Source organism: Monodelphis domestica, chromosome 1 (assembly GCF_027887165.1).
Source record: "Monodelphis domestica isolate mMonDom1 chromosome 1, mMonDom1.pri, whole genome shotgun sequence".
Taxonomy (NCBI): domain Eukaryota; kingdom Metazoa; phylum Chordata; class Mammalia; order Didelphimorphia; family Didelphidae; genus Monodelphis; species Monodelphis domestica.
Window position 1 is genome coordinate 482,636,794 of NC_077227.1, and position 21,021 is coordinate 482,657,814.

Here is a 21,021-nt window from a genome sequence, read left to right on the forward strand (position 1 = left end):
GGGGCCTCACAACCTCTTTGAAGTTCATAGGTTTATAGAATATTAAAATTTGAAGAAATGTCAGAAATCATCAAGTTAACCCCATTCCCACCTTGCCCTGATGCTATAGGTAAGGAAAGTGAAGTTCAGAGAGATGAAGTAATTTTGTCCGTGGTCACACAGGCAGTAATTCAATTTAGTTCAACAAACATTTACTTAATTCTTTCTGTGTGCCAGGCATTACACAAGGTACTGGGAATACAAAAACCAAAAACTAAAATGATTCTTACCTTCAAGAACTTTTAATGGAAGTAAATGTAAGAGCCATCACTTAGATTTAGGTTCCCAGACTAAATAACATGCCCAGTCTTGAGCACTGACCACTGTGTGAAGATTCCTTTGAGAACAGTGAAAAATACAACTTTGGCCCTAAGGAGTTTGCCACATATTAGAGAAAATAGGACAAATACCCGGAAGAAAGAAACACTCCTATGTCTTAGCATACAACTCTTTTCCATTGTTCTCTCAAGGCAGGTTTTTTTATATCTAGAAAATGGTGTGATCATCAGAGGCTGTCTGACTCCACAATTGTGTCAAATGCATTTCTTCAAAATAGAGGCATCATGGTAAAATCAAAGAGAACAAGATTAACTCACAAGAGGACTGTGTTCTAGGTTTCATTCTATCTCACTCTTGTTTTGCTCAATTTGTTGCTATTGTTTTGTCTTAGAGGTGACCCATGAATTCTTTCTATTTCATGTTGCTCTATGCCTTGGTCATGTTTTTTGGGAGTCTAATGATTTTAAAAAAATTAAATTTGACTTTTTTTCAATCAATTAAAATTTGTCTTTGCTCTTTCCTCCCCCAAATGAGGGGGAAAAGTAAAAAAAAAAATACCTTTATTAGAATCTGGTGTTTCTTAAGTGGTTTCTCTTTATTCTGTTTTCCTCATTAGTTTGTTGTTATGACTAGAATAGATATCTCACATAATTTTTCAGCCTTTGATATCTGTTTTAATATTATTTATTGTTTCTTTGATCCATTTAATTCTTTTTGCTCCATCCTATTTTTTAAAATTAGAATTTAAGTTCTTGAGGGCAGGGTTTGTCTTCCTTTTGGCTTGTATTTGCACCACCAGCACTTAGTGTAGTATTTGACACAGTCATAATAAGTGCCTGATGAGCATTTATTTACAACTTGGGTTTTCTCTCTTCTAAGTTATTTTTTTCAAGCACTCTAGTTTTATCCTTTATCTCTTATTTAAATTCTTTTTCCACTTTCTCTATTCTTGGGATCTTTGTGGTCAAACTATTCTTTTTCTGGACCTCTTCTTATGTGTACTTATGGTAAAATTAATTCCATCTCCTAGGATTTTCTCTCGTGATTACCCATTGTATTTCATCATTTTAAAGGGTTTTTCTTTTGTTTATCTATGTCTCCAGTTTAAATTCTGATTAGAACTTTGTGCCAGGCAAAGTTATTCTTGTACATTTGTGGAGTGGGTGACTGCTACCCTACACCTAGGAATTATCCTTGTGGCATACTACTGGGGTTGTTGCAGTTGCTATGCTAGACTGTGAAACTTCTGTGTAAATTCTGACTTATCTGCTCTGAGTATAGTATTCTTGCCTTTCAAACAAGATGGTTAGGCTAGATAATCTCAAAGGCCCCTTCTGGCTTTAACATTCTGGATTTCAATAATATTATAGTATTTATAAAGGTACATAGAAATAGAATGAATGGACTATTAGCTTTCTACAGATATGTGATGATAGAAGGGAAAAACATGTAACAACAATGGAATACACATATGGGAAAAACTCTGTCTGATTTCTTCCTATGGTGCTCGGTGATCTCCCCAGATCAGTATAGGTGAATGGGGGAAAAAAAAACAATTTTGCAAGGGCCCAGAATCTTGTGGTGGGATATTTAAAGTTGGGCAGGTCTGACCAATGCTATAATTGCCTCTGAGACTCCCTCCCTTCTTCCCATGATCTGAACATTCCTCCCCGTGGCTGTTGACTCTGCTAAAAGGGAACAATTCCCTTTACCTTTGAAAACATGAAAGGAAATCAAAGACCCCTCTTTAGATCTGATCTTGGTCTCTGTTTCTGTTCAGTGACCATGGGCTAAGAGATATTAACACCTTAAGATCTAGGGAGATTTGTACCTGGCTTTTATGAAACTAGATCAGACTTCCTGGAAACAAAAGGACTCACATTCTTATTGAGACTGCTACTAATGACAAACATTTATCATACATCATTAATGAACCCACCATGGTATGAGGCATAGAATTCTTTCTTTATATTTTGTCCAGAGTTATCATAGATGGTGACCAAGAGCTAAATAGCCTATTATGTAGAAATATGCACTGTATTCTTCCCAGTGGGAGTTGTGTATCCTTTATTTAGATACCCAAGTGTTATAGTCCTTGACAGAAACAGGTCTGCAAATTTGTTGTTTTGTCCTTTCAGTTGTGTCCAGTTTTTCATGACCCTATTTCTTGGCAGAGATATTGGAGTGGTTTGTCGTTTCCTTCCCCAGCTCATCTTACATATAAGGAAACTGAAGAAAACCGAGTTAAATGCCATGCCCAGGGTCACATAGTTAGGAACTTTCTGAGGCCAGATTTGAACTCAAGAAAATAAGTCTTCCTGACTTCAGGCCAAGTACTCTATCCATTGTGCCACCTAGATCTGTCTGTCTGTGAATTATCAAGTTATATACTTGTTTGAAAGACCAGGGAATTGAGGCTGGGTGTGTGTAATGCTGAAATATGCTGTGTGTTTTAGTCAATATTTCTTACTTGTACATTCCTTAGAACCCATCTATGAGAATTTTTGTAGATGAAATGCTTACTCTGGGGTCCTTCCTATTAGGTTCATTGTTTTTTAATTTTCTTTAACTTAAGTCAGAAACAATTAAGTATTTATATTATTACCACCCATTTTCCATTTGCCTCCTACCTTCCCAAGAATGTTGATAATACATTTAGTTTAGAATGGGCTTCAATGGTCTCTAAACTGTTTTGGTTTAATATGAGATAAACCAATAATATCTACTCATTCCTTTCCCTCTCTGAAGAAGTTGGTTCTAGATACTCCAAAGTTTCTTGGTCCAATGGAAGACTGAAGATACACACAATAGAGGCATAGGTTGTGTGGTATCTATTAGGAAGAGTTTCAGGCAGAATTTTGCATTGAGTTTTGAATATAGGGAGGGGAAATACATTAACAGTATTTCCCATCACAAAGTATTTTAAAGTTTAGAAAATATTTTGCTCACAAATATGTCATAACCTTGTGACACAGGAAGGTTTTGAAGTCTTCTTCTCCCCAACTCCAGAGAAGCTGGAAAGTCAGAATAACCTGGAAGTTAAGTGACTTTTAGTCACTTAATCTGAGCTAGTAAACTCAAACTCTCTTACTGATAACCCTGTAACCTTGGGGAAGTCATTATCCCTTGTGGATCTCAGTTTCTTCATTTATAGAATTAAAGGGATCTAATCTGGGTTAGATCATCTCTATAAAGTTTTTTTTTTGGACCTAATGTTCTAAGCACCTTTCAGCTCTGATTTTCTGTGTACTGCTGTACTTCATCCTAAAACCTCTTCCACTTCTGACACTTTATGTTCTAAAGTTCTCTCCACCTCCAACAACCTTTGCTCTAAGCTTCCTTTCTGCTCCAATAATGTTCGAAAGTCCTTTCCAACCCTGATAGTCTATGTTATTTGATGTTCATTGTTCTAGGGGGAGCTCTTTCCAGTCCTGACATTTGATGATTCTCTGTGCTCATTCTTTCTAATATGTTGCGATGTTCTTGTTTTAATTTCTCATTTTTAGTCCTCAGTTATGATAAAGGTCCTGAACCAGCATGTACCTTGCCTGGTTGAAGGGTGGTGATGGAAGGGATGTGAACAAGAGAGGAAAGTAACCAGGAAGGTTTGGGGGGGGGGGACAATGAAGGTCATTAGTCATTTGTATAAAATAGGAATTAGAGAAATGTATAGTATAGGAAATAGAGGAATTATAGGAACTTAATGCTCTAACTTGGAAAGTGGTGGAGTGTAGTTGAAAAAATACTAACTCAGAAGTAAGAAATCTTTGGTTCAAGACCTGACTTGAACCCTCATTTAATGACCCTGGGAAACTCACTTAACCTCTTCAAGAATTTCTTTCAACAACTGTAAAATGGGATTAATGCGACTTATGTGACCCACCTCATCAATATTGTCAGGAGGAAATAGGTAATTTATTAACCTTGAAGTATTATAGGTATATAAGTTGTTATTTGTCTCATGTTGTGAGAACTGAATGCAGATTATTGACTGACTGTTTACCAGGGATTCTGGGCTAAGAATTATTTTATCATTCTGAGCAAATCTCATTAAGTCTTCCCTTTTGACATCTGTAGGAAAAATTCCATAGCTCCCAGAAGTTAATTGTGCAAAATCCTACTACAAAAAAAGGTCCTGTATAACAAAGCCATTTCCAGGTCTATTGAGATAGCCCCTGTTTTGTTGTGTTGGTTACAATACATTCTCTGTAATGAATCTTCTCTATAACAAATACTTTCCCATCCTAGTCTCTGTTCCTCTGTGATTTCCAGAGGAGATTTCATCTGTGATTTTCTTGGAATGAGTGTGGTGTGTGTGTGTGTGTGTGTGTGTGTGTGTGTGTGTGTGTGTGTCCAACAGCCTGTTCTTCAAACTAGAACAGGCTGCTCTCTCCTCCCCTCAACTTCTGCCTTCTGGGAGTCAGATGTCCATGGGGGTGAAGGGCTTCCTGAAACAGGTATAATCATTAAGCTAGAGTTTGTCCCAAGGGGAAAATGTCACATTCAGTGGGGAAGAGAACCCTTGATTTACCCATTTGAGAGAACTGAGGGGTATAATTAGAGAAGCTTTGATTTCCAGGACAGCTTCACTGGATGGATAACTCTAGATCACCATTTTATTACATTGCAAAGGGAAAGGAACAAATAATTGTACTACATATACTTCACTCTACCTGCCCTACATCTCTATATCCTCCAGTACACATTCTCTCATATAGACCTGTACATACAAAACACACAGATACATACTATATGGACACACACAGGCAACACTCATCATACATATTTATACATACAACATGTCTACACAAAGACATGCACAACACTCATGCATGCATGCATCCAAACACATCATATAAGAATATTCTTCCACCCAAAGCATTCTATCTTTCTATGACTCCCCATTCATTCCTTCTGTTTTTGTTTAGAAAAACATTTTCCCCCAGTTGCCCCCACTCCCAAATCACAGTACCTACTCTCTGCATGGGAAGCAAGCTTCATTTCCTGGCTGTTTAAATGTCCTGTTTCTGAGATGGAGCAGGAGAGGCTGCTTGTTGGAAAGGGTGGGTTTGGTGGGTCCCATTTTGAGCTGAAAATAGGTCAATGGTTTGAAGGGTAAAAAGACCCAGCTGTTTGATTTTTTTTTCCTTTTGTGAGTTATATAATAAGGGGATTCGTACAAGGCAGTGGGTTTCTGTCTACTGTGATGTCATAATAAGGTGACAGGATTTACAGCCAAATTCTGCCATCTCTCTCTCTCTTTTTAAAGATAGTTTCTATCGCAAGCTCCTCATTTGCTGCTGCATAATCACTAGCCGCTTCCCTTGTCACCCGTCACACATGGCACATCCCTCCCTAGGGAGCTTTATTCTTCCATTGTCAATTACACGCATCCTGAGTCCTGAGTTCTGCTCAGGAGGCTTTCCTATGGCTGCACCCCCTTTTCCTTCCTCCCTCCCCTCTTCAAGGACCTCTTTAAAAATAATTCTTAGATTCTAGATCCAGTTAAGGTATGCTGATCTCAAGAGGGTAAATTTAGATCCAGTTAAGGTATGCTGATCTCAAGAGGGTAAAAATATATAGAGAAAATGAGACAGTTTCAAAACACCTTTCACATATTCCAGTCCTATGGAAGTAGACTTATGTGAAGTTTTATGAAGAAAGCTCTATTGGAGACAGAACAGAGTTTGATTTCTTGATGAACACTGTCCTCGCTGTGATCATAGGAGACACTGAGCCAAAATTCAGCCCATATGTCTGCAATTCCACACCCTGGAAGAAATAAGACTTGCCTTCAAAGAAGCCAGGCTGTGGAGAATTATGTTGATTATATAAAAGGGAATCCCTTTTCAACAATGACATTCTAAGATTTCATCCATCTAGTGAGGCATAGCTGGGAAGCAGAAAATCTGAGACTGGTTGGGAATACATTAAAATCAGAGAGCACATTTTCTAAACCAGATTTTGGAGTTTTTGGTTAAAGGTGAAGCAACATCCTGAGAGCCCCATATCAGTGACACAAGTATACTTACTTAAATGTTGGGTTGGAAACCTGGGACCTGATCTGTAAAAACAGTCACTTACATTGATGGAGTGATTTAAAATTTTGAAAACATTTTTAAAACATCATTTCTCCACAACTCTATAAGGGAAGGAGTGTGCAATAATTTATTTAACCAGACTTGTGATTAAAGTGGTGTAAGGAGTTCATGGTAAGCAACTCCTTCTACCAGTGCAGATTGCTTAGTAATTTATAATCTTTTAGTCTCCAGGGGTGCTGAGCCCTTCAATGTCTTGCCCAGGGTCACACAGTCACTATGTGTCAGAGGCAAGACTTGTATGCAGGCCTTCCTGACTTTTAGGACAACTCCCCATTTTTTATTCCATACTATCTTTTGGAGGTATATAATATTTTTATTTAACAAATGAGGAAATCGAAGATCAGAGGGGTAAAATTACATGCTCAAGGTTATGGCTAGTAAATGGCAGAGCCAGGAGTAGAATTCATATCATCTGACTCCCAGACAAGTACTCTTCCTACCACACTGGCCTTCTCGACTACATAATCTACCCCATTATTATACAGCTGTGGTGCACTTGCAAGTCTACCCCTTCCCCCTCCCTCTCTGGCTTCTCCTGTGGCTGCTTCTAGAATAAGAGAGAACACATGTTCTGATAGAAGAAAGTTGCCAAGCTACACATGGACCTGGAGAGAGGCATATGAATCCACATAGGCCCAACAGGAACCACATGCATTGGTGAAGCCGTGCTAGACAGGGATGCTGAAGAAACAATGAGATAAAGAAGACAGATAATGAGTACACTGCTGCTATTAATTCTAGTTGAAATAGCAGAATATTAGACAGGAGGAGTGGTCTGCAGGTTGCCGCATCTCCATGGACTCTTGGGGACAGAGAGTTTCCACAAAGGAAAAAAGTAAGAAAGATAATGCCTCCATGAATAGTATCATGTCAGGGGAGAGAGAGAGAGAGAGAGAGAGAGAGAGAGAGAGAGAGAGAGAGAGAGAGAGAGAGAGAGAGAGAGACAGACAGACAGACAGACAGACAGACAGACAGACAGATAGACAGACAGACAGACAGAGAGACAGAGAGAGAGACAGAGAGAGAGACAGAGAGACAGAGAGAGAGACAGAGAGAGAGAGACAGAGAGAGAGACAGAGAGAGAGACAGAGAGACAGAGAGAGAGAGACAGAGAGAGACAGAGAGACAGAGAGAGACAGAGAGAGAGACACACAGAGACACACACACACAGAGAGAGAGAGAGAGAGAGAGAGAGAGAGAGAGAGAGAGAGAGAGAGAGAGAGAGAGAGAGGACACAGAGACACAACACAGACACAGACAGAGAAAAGAGACAGAGACATAGAGACTGGTGTATCAGGGAACATATATACTAAGGAGCTATGATGCAGTGATCTGTGGCATAGAAGAGCAAACCAGGTCCCTGCCCTTCTTTGGTACTGTGAGTCATGTGGACTGTGCAGCTCTAGGGAATGAAATCAATCCTCTGCTGGCATTGAGTTTTTCTCCAATGAAGAAAATAATACCAATCTGTAATAATAGAAGATTAGTATTGGTTGAGTCCCTAGAATTGTATAGATCCCTATGGGAAGGAGACTCTTCTTAAATATCTGTGAGCTTGGATATGACGTCATTCTGTATTTTTTAGAAGTTTAATAAAATTGGCCCATAGTTATCTAATCTCAACATATACAAAACAACTCAACTTTCCCAGCAAAATCCACCTTTCTTCTTAACTTCCCTATTCTGTTGAGGGTATCACAATTCTTCCAGGCATCCAGATTCACAATTTTGTAATCTCCTCAACTCATTTTCTCTTACCTCACATATACAATCAATTGTCAAATCTTGTCAATTTTCTATCCACAAGATCTTTTACTTCCATCCCCTTCCCTCCATTAACATAAGGCACTATCCCAGTTGAGACTTTCATTTGGACTATTCTAATAGGTTACATATTGGCCTCCCTGATTCAAGTCTTTTATTCCTCCAATTCATGCTCCACATGGTAGCTATATTTTGAAAGTACAAATCTGGCTATGTTTGTTTCCTGCTCAGTTAACTCTGGTGACTCACTATTGACTCTTGGATAAAACATAAATATGCATTAAAATTTTTTTAAAGTCACAACTTTGTTCTAACCTATCTTTCCAGAATTATAATACTTGACTCTCTTTCATGTACTCTTTCATCCAACCACATTGGCATGTAATCTCACTGAGTTTTTTAAGGACTTTAATTTTTGTCTCTTTTATTCTTAGCAGGAATGTATGTACCTGACACATAATATATATTTTATAAATCCTTGCTAATTGATTAAATGATTCAATTTCTTGTGAGCTAGAATTCTTGCTGGGGAGCTTAGACCAAACTTTTTTTTGAGACTAAAATGAGCTAGATATTGACATTTCAGGGGCCAGGGCCTAGATGACATATATGTTACATTTTATGCTGGTTTTGGAGGTCTCCTGAAAAATTATTTTGGCTGATGACCTTAGGAAGACAATCTTTTGGAAATTTTAGCATCTGGCTTTTGTCTCGAAACGCTGCCACCCCTTACACTTAGATATATATACAAAGAAAACCCTAAAAAAACTCTAGTTCATAATTCCACCTAGGGACACTTTGGGACTATCAGTACCTGTCTTGCTTTGTTGTCTCCCAAAGGGCACCAGCTATTTTTTACAAGAAAAACTAATAAACATACTTTAGCTACAGATAATCAGGAAAACATCCCACTCACCTCTGCTAAAAATGTTCCCACAGCAGCTGTACAAACCTTTTGACTTATAGTATTATCCTGTATGGGTCAGAGTTCCTAGAGTCATTTAACCTTCTCCTAATGTTGGTCCCTACTTTTTCCATGGGAAAATAACGTTTTAGGGGCTCTAACAAAATCTTTCAAGGCTAACACACTGTCTACGTGGCTAGAGTACCAGTTAAGGGCAAAGTCTTAGCTTGTTCCTCCACATTATGGCTCTTGGCTTCTTTATTCCTTGGAATGTGTTTTCCTGCTTCAAGGGTCTTTGCCCTATCTCTTTATTATGATGTTCTTTTTTGAAGCTCTAATACCCAGTGTTTTTCTTTAGTCACTGCTCTGTCTTAAAGAAGTCATGTAGATGTGATGACCTTAAGTTCTCTGCTTCTTTTTCTATCTCCTGCTATCTCCCAGTCTCAGAATATGCACACCCTCAGTCTTTGTCTCTGTCACAATCTTAGGGTCTAATTCTAGCAGCAGCTCATTGATGCAAGTGGATTCCTTTGGGATATGCATGCTTCAGTCTCTCCCTAGATCTATGCATAATTCAGTCTTGGTTTCATCTCCCAATGCATACTTCTTATATTCAGAAACAACCAGAAAAGTCTTCTGTGAATGAGGGGAAGAGGCTTACCTGTGTACTCTCTGTCTTGTTTCGAATTCTAATTGTTTCATAGATATTATTTTTGTTTTTTTAAGGACATCACAAACTCCTTGAGGGCAGGGAAAGGGTCATTTCCTTTCCCCATCTTCTTATTAGTTCTGGGATGGATGCCATAGAGATAAATATGGTGTGCTAGAGCAGATAAAATAGGTAACATTCATACAACTCTTTAAGAATTTCAAAGTACTTCATGTATATATATATGTATATATATATATATATATTTCTATTTTTGCTTCACAACTACCTTGTGATATAGTCACTTCATCATCTTTATTTTATAGATAAGGAAAATGAGCATCAGGAAGCTAAAGTCATTTATCCCTGGTGACATAACAGGTATTGAAGGGAGAATTTTCAACTAGGTCACTACTAACTCAAAATTCAGAATTCTTTTCACTACTCCATACAGCCTTCACAATAGACAGTAGGCCCTCAAGAGATATGCTGATTATTGGATAAGTTCATTATAAGTATCTTTGTTGACTACAAGGTGAGCAGCATCTTTTTTGTATTTATTTATTAGAAATGGATCCCCAAGACTTGCTCTATCCTGATTTGATCCCTTTAATTTAATTTAATTCCCAAGAGGGAATTAATTCCACTTCCTATAGGGAAGTGGGATATATGACCCCCTACTTCAGCAGTGTTTCTGCAAAGGAAAATTTAGCAGGGAGTTCCATATGGACTTCCAGCACTTCTCAGACTGCTGATTGCTGCTCAGTTTATGTTCACACAGACTCCTTGATCTTGCCCTAGTTTCCTGCAAAAAAAACAAAACAAAAAAAAAACAAGAAAAGGGTTAATGTTAATTAAAACAATTAGCTGAAAAGTACCACCATTGCCTGAAAAAAAATTAGGCCATGCCCTGCTTGTTTTCCTATTGCTGCAAAAATATTTTTCCCTTTAAGACATTGTCAAAAGTCGGAAAGCCCCCAAGATATAATTAGTGTGCTGACAGTGTACGTCAGGTTAGGACTTTTTCTTCACAATTTCAGGAACCAATTGCTAATCACTTTGATTTGTGATAACCTCATGGACAGTTTAACTGAAGCTCTACATTTGTGTTAAAATCATGCACATTCTCTCTCTCTCTCTCTCTCTCTCTCTCTCTCTCTCTCTCTCTCTCTCTCTCTCTCTCTCTCTCTCTCTCTCTCTCTCTCTCATCTTCCATGATCTTTTTTCAGCATTGATGCCCTTTTTCTTTCTCCTGGTTCCTGGATATAGCACTTGAAGCACTATTCCTGGGGTGGGGGTAGGGGGATGGCTGGAAGAATATCATTCCTTTCTCTTCCAGCATTTTTATAAAAGTGAAGTCTGGATAAACAGCCTTGGGAAAGACCTTCCAAATTATCTATTCCAATCCCCTCAAATTACACAGGTGTGGTGTTGGGCAGGGGCAGGACTGAAACTCTGATATGGAAGATGACTCCCCCAAAGTCATATAAGTAGTAAGTATTGGGGCCAGAATTCTAATCCAGGTCTTCTGATGCCAGATAATGCTGCTTCCCCAGTATACTATTATTGTGCCATTGGACACAATAACTATGCTCATATAAGCTTATATAGAATGTAAGTTCCAGTTGGGCAGAGGTTGTTTTTGCCTTCATATCCTCAAGGTCTCATATATTGCTTGGCACAGATTAAGTATTTATTGTTGGACTGCAAAGCACAAGGAGGATTTCATCCCATTGGGGGTAACTGATTGTTATCAGTTGTCTAATCTGTATCTTTTAACAATATGCTGAATAGGATTGGAAAGGAGTTTCACAATATGGCAGCAGGATTTGATTAGACTATATCAGTTCTTTTACTAGTGGGTCAGGGAGAGGTTTTGTATGTTCAAAATAACAAACATTTATTAAGCACCTACTATGTGCCAAGAACTGTGCATTTTAGGTGTATTTTGATCAAGAGTAGTGTGGTATTATAGAGTACCAGACTTGAGATAAAAAAAACCCAACAAACAAACCTGGATTTGAAACCTACCTCAAACATTAGCTGTGTGGCCTGGACAAATCACCTAACCTCTATGAGCCTTGGTTTCTTCACTAGTAAAATGAAGGGTTTTGATGTGATTACTTCTCAGGTTCCTTCCTACACTCTGCTTGAAGTATCTGTTGTTGACAGACATAATGTAATGTTAGATGGCAATATAGAATTAGTTATGTAATAGTTTAACATTGGCTCTTCAAGTATCTGATTTTTTACTGTGGCCATTTTCTCTTCTAGGGCAGATATGATCCATCTTCATTGTATTAGGTGGTTTTTGTGATAGAGGCAGATAGTTGCACAGTGGTTAGAGTGCTGGGACTGGACTCAGGAAAGTTTGAGTTGAAATGCAGCACTAGACATTTACTAGCTTATTAGACTCTGGCCAAATAACTTAATCTTTGGCTACTTTAGTTTTCTCAACTGTAGAATAGGGGTTATAATAGCACTCATCTCCTAGGGTTATTGTGAGGATCAAATTAGATAATATTTGTAAAGCACTTATTACAGTAACTGGAACATTTAACAAATGCTTATTCAAACCGTCCATTCATCCATCTACCTATCCACCCATCTATCCATTCTGGCAAGGAATCTCTTTTCCTTAGCCAGACTGCTTCTCTGAAGACAGATACACAATTTCTCACCAAACCCATACATAGGATAATAATGTCTAGCATATTGCCTTGCACAGAGTAAGTATTAAATAAGTACTTGTTGAGCTGGTAAATGGGAGTATTTCACCCTCCTGAGGCTAACATTATATTATCCAAAGCATAATAGGCTAGGATCATATAGAACAATTCCTTTATTGCCACTGAGAAACATAACATTAAGTGACCTGCTCAAGGTCACACAAGCAAGTGGAAGAGCCGGATTCGAACTTAGATTGACTCCAAGTTAAGCATTCTTTCCACTAAACTGCAGGACAGGTCTGGAGGAAAGGTCCCCAAAGAGTGAGTGCACCATAACATGTGCTGAGATGAGGTAAGGGGTGTAGGAGATCACAGTCAGGGTTATAAACAAATGAGCACATTCAACTCCAAACTTAAATCCTGATCTATCTCTCATGTGCTGTTGGGTTTCTTAAGCTTGTGTCTATATACACAACTACTACCTCTATATTAAAATTTGTTTTCTGGAAAGCACGCAGCAATAATTTTTTCTTAATTTCCTTTTTAGTCAAATCACACACAGCCTATATCCCTCTGTGAATCTTAAAATTCATTAAAAGGAGAGAACAGGGATAATGATGCTTTGTGAAAATATTCTGGAGCATGAAATTCTGAATTACTGAAGACTTTAGCTCTCAGATGTATCTTCTTATAACAGAGAGGTCAAGGGGAACTGTGGAGGGAGTATCTTTCAGAATAGGAAATTGTGAAATCCTATATGAAAGACAACAAAAAGTCTTTATAAAAGCTTTAGAAAATTATAGAAAGTTTATTAGGATACCTACTGCCAGGGATATGGAGAAGTTTGGATTTCCTGTTTCTGTCAGACCAATACTCCCTACACATTCCACACCCTATCCCCAGGTTAACCTCAGTTCTGTCCCATGGATATAGCTCTACTTTCAGTCCTAATGTCTCCTGGTTTAAATAGGAGAATATTTTAACTCTAGGAGGACCCATATTACATGATATAGTCAAATTCGTTTTAAAAATACGAGGGGCAAACATTATCAAGAGATTAGAACTTCATAATAAAAAAGGTTCCCTTCAGTCAGTAGCAAAACTGAGCAGCAATTCTCTGGGAACTCTCCTTGGTGCTACTCTTTGCTCTGACTGAGCTTTCTCTACCTACCTATTGAGTAAATTAGTTTGGCAAAACTTCCCTACTCTGCTATCCGTACTGATTTGATTATCAGCAATCTTGACAAATCTATTCTCAAACTCAACATTTGCATTACTGAGCTCATCACTTTCCCTCCCCAACCTTCCTCTTCTTCCAATTATTTCATTTCAGTTGATGATGCCATCATTTTCTAGGCAGCATAGAATTCTTTCTACCTTCACCCTCTACTTCCAGTAACTTCTCAGACTACCAAATGTTCAGATGTTGACTACCTCTGAAATATTTCTCCATTCTTTTCTTTCCTTTTCATTCCCCTTAACACCACCCTAGTTCCAGCCCTTTCCCCTTCAAAGTTTTTTTTTTTCACACAACTTCCAAAATAATCACTGACCATATAATTTCTCAGCTCAAAAACTCATCAATGATTTCTCAGCCTGCTGTATATAGTAAGGATTCTGAAACTCAATACATTATACAGTGTTGCTCCAACCTATCTTCTCAATTCTTTGACCTCAGTTTTCCTTTCTACAAAATTAACATATTAGACTACATGCTGTTTCTAGATTTAAATCTTATGATCCTTATTTTAATATACTCTTCTTCATGGTCTATGTTCCAGAGAACATTGTTTTCTCTCTTGTTTTCTAACCTTGTCCTGCCCTTTTACAATCTGGTGCCTTTTGGTATGTGATTTACTACACTTTTAATGGAGTCCTATTATATCTCTGCCTTTTGATACCTCCTTCTAGTTGCTGGAGAAAATACAAATTTTGAATACGACAATTCTTATTTTCAAGTTTACGGTCCAGTAGCTAAGGATACAGTACAAATACAGATGACCATGCTACATGATAAATGTGGTATAGAATTGGAAGGAAAATGTTTTGGGAAATCTCAGGTATTAAATATCAAGAAGAGTTTCATGGAGAAGATGGCATTTGGTCTGAAATCTAAATGTTAGGTGTGTATTCAGTAGACACCCAAAGCACATGTAGCAGAGGTGGTATAGCCTGGGGCTTGCTCTGGATAATGATGAATAACCAGACTGATTGGAATGTAGAGTACATTGATAGAGGCACTATATGGATTCAAGCTAGAAAGATAGGAGAGCACCAGATTCATAGGGCATCAAATACTAGGCTAATGAGTTTATATTTTATTCCAGGGCCAGCAGAAATCCATTGTAAGTTTTCAAGAATAACCTCATAAAATCAGAAGTCTGATTAGTGATTAATGTTGCCTTCAAAAGACTGGAAGTGATGTAGGCCTTAAAAGTTTTGGGAAAAGAATTGATATGATGAGATCTGTGAGTTTTCAATCTTGGAGATAAGTAGGAACTATGGGCATTATTATTCTTATTTTAGAAAAGGAAATTGATCCTCAGGGAAGTTGTGCTTTGACTCTGACTGTCAAATTAATAAGTGTCAGAGGTGAGATTCAAAGCTAAGTCTCCATTTTCCTTGTTCATATGCTCTCTCCATGTAATACTAAGTGTCTTATAGAGAGAGGTAAGATCAAATGATACTATAGTGATAGGATAAATAAGACTTGCTAACTAGAATGTAGAAAGTAAAAAAGAAGGATAAATCGAAATGATGGCAAAGTTTCCAACATGGAGGACTGGTACACTGAATTGTGGTACTTCTGAACAAATGCATTAAAGAGTAAGAAGAAAGTAAGAAGGACAAGTTTAGAAAGAAGGATAATAAGCTCAATGTTGGTCAGATTGAGTATTAAAGTATTCAGGTAGATCTGTCCTTCATGTTCTTGGAGATGTTCACTTGGAGATTGAAAGAAAGGTGAGGGAAGATTGGGTAGCTTTTTAATAATTAAATAATAAACATATATTAAGGGCCTACTTGTGTCAGGTAGAGGCAATATGATATAATGGGTCAAGTCATAGGCTTGTAGTTATGAAGCTCTGGGTGCAGATCAAACCTATGACACTTATTAGCTATATGACTCACAGAAATCATTTAACTTCTGTGTGTTTCAGGAGTCCTAGAACTTAATTAAATTAGACACGAGGTTTCAGTCTTCACTCGTAGAGGGATTTTCCATAACAAAATTTCTTAACTTAAGAGCATCTAGGTATCAGATGAACTGAGCCCAAAATTGATAAGACCAGAGTTCCAACTGGCCTCAGGTGCTTATTAACTTACTAACTATAAAACAGGGTTAATCATAGTATCCACTTCCTAGGGACTTTATAAGAATCAAATGAAATAACATTTATAAAGAATTTAGCACAGCTGCTTATTAAATCCTTTTTCCCTCCCTCCCTCCATCCCTTCCTTCCTTCCTTCCTTTCCTGTCACCCTTCCTTTCTCTTTCTCCCCCCCTTCCCTCCCTCTTTCCCCCAATACTGTTGAAAGTACAGATTCTCCATGTTACCTGTACACGTTGGACACTAGGAATGTAAAGATAACAGCAATATGTCTCTGACTCTAGGGAGCTTACATTCAATTAAAATGGGAGTAATTTATGGAGAGATGATAGCTGAAGCACATGAGCAAACAAGATTCCTGAAACAAAGAATAGAGAAAAGAAAGCAACAAAGACAAAACATTGAAGAATGCTTAACTCAGGGGGCCAGGAAGATGAAATGGATTAGGCAAAAGTATTGTAAAAGATCAAGATGAGAAAGGACTTGAAACACCATTTAGTGACAGAAATCACCACTACCTCTCTCCCCCAAGACATTGCCATTCAGCTTCCTTTGATTGTTTTCAGTAATGGGGAAATCACTATTTCTTGAGACAACTTATTCAACTTTTGGACATTTTTGGTTATTGGGAAGTTTTTACTTATGCATGAACCTAAATCCACTTCTTGAAAGCTTCTATCCTAGGGCTTAATTGAATACTTTGGGCCAATTGGAATATTATATTGTATTTGCTTTTTGTGTTTTTAAAAACATATTTTTATATGCATATATATGTTGCCTCCTCTGATAAAATGTAATTTCCTTGGGGGCAGAGTCTACTTAATTTTTGTTTTTGTATCTTCGACATGTAGGTATCTTATAAATGATTATCAACTGAGATTTTAATCTTTTTAATATGAGAGTTTCAAATATTTAAAGACAGCTATCATATTCCCTCCACATTCTCCCTTTCCCAAACTAAGAATTTCCAGTTTTGTCAACTAATCTTTAGTAGAGCATGGTATCTAGTCTTCTCAACATACAGGTCAATCTCTTCTGGACATACCTTTGCTTGCCAATGTCCTTCCTAAAAATTGTACCCATTACTGAACCTAATACTTCAAATGGAATCTGAATAGGAAATAGAGAAAGATAATGTAGAGAGTTTTGGAAGCGATTTAGGAGAGTCTTATATCTCAGGGCAAGAGAGAAAGGAGAATTGAGAATAAGGGGAAGAGTCAGTAGTGACAAATGGATGTAGAGAAATCAAGAAGTATGAGAACAGAGATCTAAAGATGATTATACCAGTGGTTGGAATGGTTCCACAATTTAGAGGCTATTTTCTGGACTCCTGCTATGGATAAGTCTCTGGATGAGACACCAAGATGAATAAGATATGGCTTTACCTTCAAAAATCTTATAGCCTGTTTTTTATTTATTTTTTTATTTTTTATTTTTATTTGTTTATATTTGTTAATATTTATTTATAACATTATTCATTGGAAACAAAGATAATTTTCTTTTCCTCCCCCCCACCCCCATAGCCCACACGCAATTCCACTGGGTATCACATGTGTTCTTGATTCAAACCCATTTCCATGTTGTTGGTATTTGCATTAGAGTGTTCATTTAGAGTCTCTCCTCAGTCATATCCCCTCCACCCCTGTAGTCAAGCAGTTGCTTTTCATCGGTGTTTTTACTCCCACAGTCTGTCCTCTGCTTGTGGATAGTGTTTTTTAGATCCCTGCAGATTGTTCAGGGACATTGCATTGCCACTAATGGAGAAGTCCATTACCTTCGATTGTACCACAATGTATCAGTCTCTGTGTACAATGTTTTCCTGGTTCTGCTCCTTTTGCTCTGCATCACTTCCTGGAGGTTGTTCCAGTCTCCATGGAATTCCTCCACTTTATTATTCCTCAAAAATCTTACAGCCTGTTAAAAAAGATTGTACACATACAAATAGCTATAATACAAAAACAAAATATTTTAGTATGTAGAAGAGTTACAAAGAAAATAAAAGTTTAGAGGGGGTAGAGATCACTTTTTTTCCTTGGGAAATAGAGTGATAATAATGGAAATAACTGATATTTATATAACTTTAAGATTAAAAAAAATCCTTCTAACACTTTTATGAGGAAGTAAGTTTAAGTATCACTCTTCTTATTTTTATCCTCAAGGAAACAAAGGCATAGAGAAGTTAACTGACTTACTTATGGTCATGTGACTAGTGTAATGAAGGAGAAGAGATAGTGGGGAGAGAGAGGGAATAGAGGTGAGAGAGATTGAAAGGATTATTCTATTTATTCTTCTCCTCTCTTATTTCTGGGTGGAGATAAGCCAGGTTCTGTCCCCTTGGAGAAAAGGAGTATGTCTCCACAGGAATATTTTCTGGGAGATGGAGGACAGGAGACTAAAGTGGGATTGCCTTAGTGAGATGGCAGGATGCCTCCCTTTAAGAGGCAAGATGATCTCTTATGCCTCTGCTTCCCCCAGGGACATTAACTGTCAACCCCTTTCAGGGTCTTAGGAGTGGTTAACTGCCAAGGAAAGATGTCAGTTCCTTGAATCATTGGGTTCTAGAAGTCAATCCTCTTTTGGGGAGAGATGTGACCCTCCCCAAATCTTCAATTCCCTTAACTATGTTGTTTAGAGACTGGCCCAAACCTAAATCTTAGATGTAAAATAATTTATTGGGGTTCAAGCAGGAAGGGAATGACAAAGATATCAGGCAGGAAAGTGGGTAAACAGGGAAGCCCTAGAGATTGTCCCCTCTAGCAGATTGTCTCCCCAGAGTCTAGAGGTCACAGGCTTCTCAGCCCTGACTTCTCCCTTTTGCCAACTGCTTTCTTGTCCCTACTCTCAACTAGCTGGATCTTGAATGTATGAGTCCAGGGACAGGTAAGGGAAAGGGAGAAAAGGAGAGAAATCTTAGGAAAGGGGTCTGTGGATGTCTCTCTGTTCAAAGTTCAAAGCCACAATCCCACTTGAGGATTTTAGACTGCTGTAACTGAAAGTCTTAGTGGAGGTATTCAGGGTTTCAGAAGGGATAATAGATCTCCAAAGAAATAGGTTTCTTCTCTGCTTCAGGGAATCCGCCTCTCTCCTCTTCCTTTGCCAAACCAGAAGTGAGTTACCGGTTGGATCTTCAAGCTTCCAATTCTTTCTTAGAATTTTCAGCTTTTTTTTCCTTGTCCCTCCTCCACTCTCTCTTCAGCTAGTCTCTCCAAGAGACTGGTTTCTCTCCTAAAATGCAGAATCTCTCTTTTCTTATCTTACACTAGTAAGTATAAAAACTAAGGTTTTTCTGATCAAAGTTCTTCACTGAATTCCTACAGCATCTAAGACAAAGTCCAGATTCCTTGTGCTGTCATTTAAGGCCACAACATTCCTCTTGAAACTTACTCTACCATGTGAATACTCTGCTGACCTAGACTTGTTTTTTCACTGTCACCAAATATGCCTTGTGTATGCCTGCCTCCATATTATTGAATCTACCATTCCTCTTGCTTGAGCTTTTCTCCTTCCCCCTTTTGGTCTATCAAAAGTTTTCTCATTTTTTCAAGGTACAACTCAAGGCCCACTTGTTCATAAAAGTCTTCATTAACTATCCTGACCAAGATTATACATGTAAGTATAAATAACATTTGTATATCTAAATCTATATAATTTACATATAAATGATTATATTTATTATTACATATATATATAGCACTTTGCAAACTTTAATGCACTATATAATAAATGCCAGCTGTTATTTGTTAATGTTATTGCTACATTAGTCACAGTTACAGCTTTCCCCCCTGAATAGTTATGGCAATGAGGGAATCATGAAAGCTTTTATGAAGGAAGTTGGTCTTAAACCATGTGCAAGAAGAGATATGTGAGGACATTCCAGATGGAGAGAATGACATGAGTATACACAGAGAGGAAGGAAAGTACAATGCAAGTTCTAAAATGGTAAATAGTCCATTTTGGCTGGGTTAAGGAATATGTCAAGGGAAGGGAAATGAAGCTCAACACTGAAGTCAGTGCACATTGTATAGGACCTTGCATGCTAGGCTAAAGAGTCTAGACTTAAAAAAAAACCATTCCATAGTGAGACATTTGCCAACCACCTGGAATTCTGTGTCTTTTGCAAGTAAATGCAAGAAGAGAGTGAAAGTTCCACATATTCTGGGCTTCATGCTGTGAAGTTGTCAAGGTAGCTGTGCATTTTTCAATGCATGGCTTAGGAAATAGGTGCACAACCTGTATCAGTTCTCAGCACCTATTGTAGCTGCCCTAGGGGCCAGGTATCACTGTACCCTTCCACTTCTGAATGCTTGAGATGAGCAGAAGTTCAAATGGATGTTTCCCATGCTGTTTCAGTTGAAACTTTCCTTTCCTGACCTCTCTGATCTAGGAGGGAAAAAACTAAAATTAAGGGGTAGGGTATTTGAGGGGAGAGAGATGAAAGACTTATCTAAAGAGAATAAAATGACTGTTTTCCTAGGGGAGAGACTGAGGCTGGGTGGGAACATGTATGTGTGTATGTGTGTGGTAGTGGGGGTGGGGTGGGAGGGGGACAGCCAGGAGAAGAGAGAAAGGGGGAAAGAGAGAAACACACACACAGAGACAGAGAGACTTAAGGCTTTGCATTTAAAGGAAATTAAATAGACAGGGCTGGGTTGGTCTTTGAGAGCTAGAATCTGTGTGCTAGGGATATCCTGCTGTGGGAAGCAGGGGGCTTTTTTTCCCCTGGGAAGAATGGGAACATCCATGGCCTAGCCACCTGGGGGAAGACCAGATGGCTGAGAGAGAAGATAGGGAAGATCATTCCACTCTGGGTGATGTCTCTCAGGATGTCAGCTGACAATAGTCACCTCAGTACACCAGTCAGTCAATAAGCATTTATCAAATTTCTATAGAATGCACAAATCTGACCTGGAAGATAGAGAGGATGAGCTGAAGGTACTGTATGAATGTTTCTCTTCTGAAAACAAAAAACAGAAAGCCTGTTCTAGAGTGGCATAGTAGAAAGAGGGTTCCAATATTGACTCTGCTACTTATTACTTGTGTGATTTGTGCAAATAACATCATAACTTTGGGGCTTAATTTCCTCATCCTATAAAAAGAGGGAGTTAGACTTCATTGCCTGTAAAGCCCCTACAGTTATACATCATGATTCTATGATTGATGCCATTATATGTGTAAACTTTATTGGACAAAGCCAGTGTAAGTCATAGGGCAGTCAAATAAATAACTTTGGGAATGAAATCAGGAAACTTGGATTCTAATTCTGACTTTCTGTATGACTTGTGCCTCA

At 38.1% G+C, this 21,021-nt stretch overlaps 2 long non-coding RNA genes across 3 annotated transcripts in view; one reads left to right on the plus strand and one right to left on the minus strand.

The window, feature by feature from the left end:
- LOC103096893 (uncharacterized) overlaps positions 1-21,021 on the plus strand; it is a 151,068-nt gene that overhangs the window by 10,564 nt on the left and 119,483 nt on the right. The window lies entirely within an intron of this gene.
- Positions 8,129-18,824, minus strand: LOC130456478 (uncharacterized). The gene is made up of 3 exons (XR_008915415.1): positions 17,509-18,824; positions 11,768-11,895; positions 8,129-10,541 (listed from the first exon to the last, which is right to left on the minus strand). It is a non-coding gene; the product is annotated as an uncharacterized LOC130456478 (long non-coding RNA).